A 4,602-nucleotide genomic window follows, 5' to 3' on the forward strand; every position below is an offset into this window, starting at 1 on the left:
GTGAGTGTCATTAACGAGGGAGAACTGACTCTTGTCATAGGAAAGGAGCCTAGACGTCAACCCTGCACCCAGACTAGCTTTGTCACAAACTACCACACCACCCATCTATTCTTCCAGGGGCCCATTCATCTATCCTAAAAAGCATTTCCTCCCCCACTAAGAGGCCTACATTCCCCTCCCCTATCCCTATAAAGATGGCATTTAAGTTGGAATTTTTTTTATTAAAAAAATTTTTTTTAATGTTTATTATTTCTGAGAGAGAGAAAGAGTGTGAGCAGGAGAGGGACAGAGAGAGAGGGAATCCAAAGCAGGATTCTGTCAGCACAGAGCCAGATGCAGGGCTTGAGCCCATGAACAGCGAGATCATGACCTGAGCTGAAGTTGGACATTTTTTTTTCAAGTTCTGAATTAGATTTATTTTTTTATTATATGAAATTTATTGTCAAATTGGTTTCCATACAACACCCAGTACTCATCCCAAAAGATGCTCTCTTCAATACCCATCACCCACGCCCCCCTCCCTCCCACCCCTCATCAACCCCCAGCTTGTTCTCAGTTTTTAAGAGTCTCTTATGTTTTGGCTGTCTCCCACTCTAACCTCTTTTTTTTTCCCCTTCCCCTCCCTCCTGGTCTTCTGTTAAGTTTCTCAGGATCCACATAAGAGTGAAACCATATGGTATCTGTCTTTCTCTGTATGGCTTATTTCACTTAGCATCACACTCTCCAGTTCCATCCACGTTGCTACAAAAGGCCAGATTTCATTCTTTCTCATTGCCACGTAGGACTCCATTGTGTATATAAACCACAATCTCTTTATCCATTCATCAGTTGATGGACATTTAGGCTCTTTCCATAATTTGGCTATTGTTGAGAGTGCTGCTATAAACATTGGGGTACAAGTGCCCCTATGCATCAGTACTCCTGTATCCCTTGGGTAAATTCCTAGCAGTGCTATTGCTGGGTCATAGGGTAGGTCTGTTTTTAATTTTCTGAGGAACCTCCACACTGCTTTCCAGAGCGGCTGCACCAGTTTGCATTCCCACCAACAGTGCAAGAGGGTTCCCGTTTCTCCACATCCTCTCCGGCATCTATAGTCTCCTGATTTGTTCATTTTGGCCACTCTGACTGGTGTGAGGTGATATCTGAGTGAGGTTTTGATTTGTATTTGCCTGATGAGGAGCGACGTTGAACATCTTTTCATGTGCCTGTTGGCTATCCGGATGTCTTCTTTAGAGAAGTGTCTATTCATGTTTTCTGCCCATTTCTTCACTGGATTATTTGTTTTTCGGGTGTGGAGTTTGGTGAGCTCTTTATAGATTTTGGATACTAGCCCTTTGTCTGATAGGTCATTTGCAAATATCTTTTCCCATTCCATCGGTTGCCTTTTAGTTTTGTTGGTTGTTTCCTTTGCTGTGCAGAAGCTTTTTATCTTCATGAGGTCCCAATAGTTCATTTTTGCTTTTAATTCCCTTGCCTTTGGGGATGTGTCAAGTAAGAAATTGCTGCGGCTGAGGTCAGAGAGGTCTTTTCCTGCTTTCTCCTCTAGGGTTTTGATGGTTTCCTGTCTCACATTCAGGTCCTTTATCCATTTTGAGTTTGTTTTTGTGAATGGTGTGAGAAAGTGGTCTAGTTTCAGTCTTCTGCATGTTGCTGTCCAGTTCCCCCAGCACCATTTGTTAAAGAGACTGTCTTTTTTCCATTGGATGTTCTTTCCTGCTTTGTCAAAGATGAGTTGGCCATACGTTTGTGGGTCTAGTTCTGGGGTTTCTATTCTATTCCATTGGTCTATGTGTCTGTTTTTGTGCCAATACCATGCTGTCTTGATGATGACAGCTTTGTAGTAGAGGCTAAAGTCTGGGATTGTGATGCCTCCTGCTTTGGTCTTCTTCAAAATTACTTTGGCTATTCGGGGCCTTTTGTGGTTCCATATGAATTTTAGGATTGCTTGTTCTAGCTTCGAGAAGAATGCTGGTGCAATTTTGATTGGGATTGCATTGAATGTGTAGGTTGCTTTGGGTAGTATTGACATTTTGACAATATTTTAAAATATGGAACGCTTCACAAATTTGTGTCTCATCCTTGTGCAGGGGCCATGCTAATCTTCTCTGTATCGTTCCAATTTTAGTATATGTGCTGCCGAAGTGAGCACTGAAGTCAGACATTTAACCAGCTGAGTCACCCAGGCGCCCCTAAGTTGGAATTCTTAAGTGGTTGTAGGAGTTACTTATTTGTCTTTGGGTGTTTCCCATGTATACATGAGGTATGCATGCGAATCAACTCCTGTTTTTGTCTTGTTAATCTTTTATTCCAGTGGCCTCAGCTGAGAAATCAGAAGAGAAGGAAACTTACTTTTCCTCCTGTACAGTTTCCTTGATTTTTCACTTATAGGCTTTAGCTACTGGCTTACCACTTCGCAAGTTAGGGATTTGGCTCTCTTCCCCTTTCCCCATGAAACACATGCACACCCTTCCCATCCCTTTATCCTTCCAATACAGTTACATCATTAATTTTCCTTAGATCTTTATTCAGTAAATGTAATTCATAGCATTACGACCATGTAAATGCTACCCTGAACTAAGCCACGTATTAAACTATAACGACTTTTGCTATCCTGAACAACTTTTTTTAATTCCCTGGATAGTAAGTGTATTAGTAGTAGATGCACTTACCACAAATTCAAACACAAAGTCTCCTGCAATGATATACACATCTTCTCAAGACACTTAGAGCATCCCATATTTTATCAATCTGATCCTCTTGAAGAAACACTTCCCAGATTCTCTGCCATGTTCCAGTCTGGACTGTTTTGTTCTCAACAACTGGGGTGGAGCTGTCATCCTGAGGATTCCCTTCATTTCTCTTGAGTCGGATCTCCCGTTTCTTCTATCTTGAGTCTTCGTTCTTGGTTTGTTCCCTTGTTTTGGTGAAACATACCCTTCAGTCGCTCCCTGATAAACACATGGGAAATACACTTTTTGAAACATTGCCTTTCTAAAATGTCTTTCTTCAGCCCTCATATGCAACTGCTCTTTTGTCATTCTAAGATAGAAGTGGTTTTGGGGCACCTGGGTGGCTCAGTCAGTTAAGCGTCTGACTTCAGCTCAGGTTATGATCTCACAGTTCGGTTCGTGAGTTCCAGCCCAACGTCGGGCTCTGTGCTGACAGACAGCTCAGAGCCTGGTGCCTGCTTTGGATTCTGTCTCTGTCTCTCTGCCCCTATCCTACTCACTCTCTGTCTGTCTCCCTCCCAAATATAAAAAATCAAACACACAAAAAAATGTTAAGGTAGAAGTGTTATTCCTCCAAGGGTTGAAGGCGTCACTTTCTCATCTTCTAGCCTCTGGTATTACTGTTGAGAAAACTGATGACATTTTATTTTGATCCCCTTATCTTTTTGGCAGTTCACTTTTTCTGTTCTCTTTTCCTGAAACTCCTGTTACTTAGATATTAAGTCTTGTGGATCCATCCCCCGATTTTTTTACTTTTTCTCTTTTACATCATTTGCTCTACTGTTGAGGAGAGTTCTTCAGTTTTATCCTCCAATTTGTTACATTTTTCAAATTTTCCATTATGTTTCTGAATGTCTAGAGCTCCCTTTTCTTCAAAAGTTCTGTTTCTACGTCATTCTTTTGCTGTCTCAAGGTTGAAATATTTCTTCTTGCCTCACTGAAGATACTACTGATGGGTTTTTGTTTTAAGTTTCTTCTCTTTGAATGTGTCTGCTATTTCTCATGTTGCTTTTTAAATGTTGGTTTGTCTTGGTCTGAATCTCTCACATTAGGGTTTCCGCACCTGTAAATCTTGATCATTTGCTCATGAGAGTGAATTTGTGGCTGGGGCTTTTCAACAGTGAACTTCACCCGAGGGTCATCATTTTCCCAATGAAAACTCATCATCGGTATGTGTAAGACTCTCTTCTTGGGCTGCTCAGATTCTCCAGGGGAACTTTCCAGTCTCCTACCTTAAAGACAATGGCCTGGTTTCCAGTATTCTGGGAGCCCAGGAGATGGGGAGGACTGGGGTCCCAGAAGCCAGTAAGACTGTAGTTACTCCAGCTCCCAGTTCCTAGCACAGCATCCACCTCCATCTCTGCCTACTGTCTTCCAACCCAGGGACCTTCTGTTTTCCTGTGCAGAAAAAAAAAAAAAAAAATCTTCTAATTCTGTGAGTGTGGAGGAGGCCAAGTGTCTGACTGCACAAATTGGAGAAGGTGGTCTGGGGATTAAAATGTTCTTTCAAAAGCTTCCAACAAGGGGTTCCTGGGTGGCTCATTTGGTTCAGTGTCAGACTCTTGATCTCAGCTCAGGTCTTGGTCTCAGGATTGTGAGTTCAAATCCCACGCTGGGTTCCATGCTGGATGTGAAGCCTACTTCAAAAACAACAACAACAACAACAACAACAACAACAACAACAACAACAAAACTTCCAACAAATCCTCTTTCTTTAAACCCCTCCCTTGACCCCCATTTCCAGAGGTACTCAGTGTCACCAATTCATAGCCTTTGTAGATTTGTGGGTCAATCCACTTTCCTCACTGATGATCTAGGATTCAGCTGTCTCAGCTCTGCTAAATCAGCACTTGTTTATTTGCTTTCCAGATTC

The 4,602-nt window shown here is 42.0% G+C and overlaps 1 non-coding gene across 1 annotated transcript; it reads right to left on the minus strand.

Annotated features, from left to right (window-relative positions):
* Positions 1-2,042: 2,042 nt before the first annotated feature.
* LOC122238166 lies at positions 2,043-2,149 on the minus strand. Its single transcript, XR_006217128.1, has one exon. It is a non-coding gene; the product is annotated as a U6 spliceosomal RNA (small nuclear RNA).
* Between the last annotated feature and the right edge of the window lie 2,453 nt (positions 2,150-4,602).

This window comes from Panthera tigris, chromosome B1 (genome assembly GCF_018350195.1).
Source record: "Panthera tigris isolate Pti1 chromosome B1, P.tigris_Pti1_mat1.1, whole genome shotgun sequence".
Taxonomy (NCBI): Eukaryota; Metazoa; Chordata; class Mammalia; order Carnivora; family Felidae; genus Panthera; species Panthera tigris.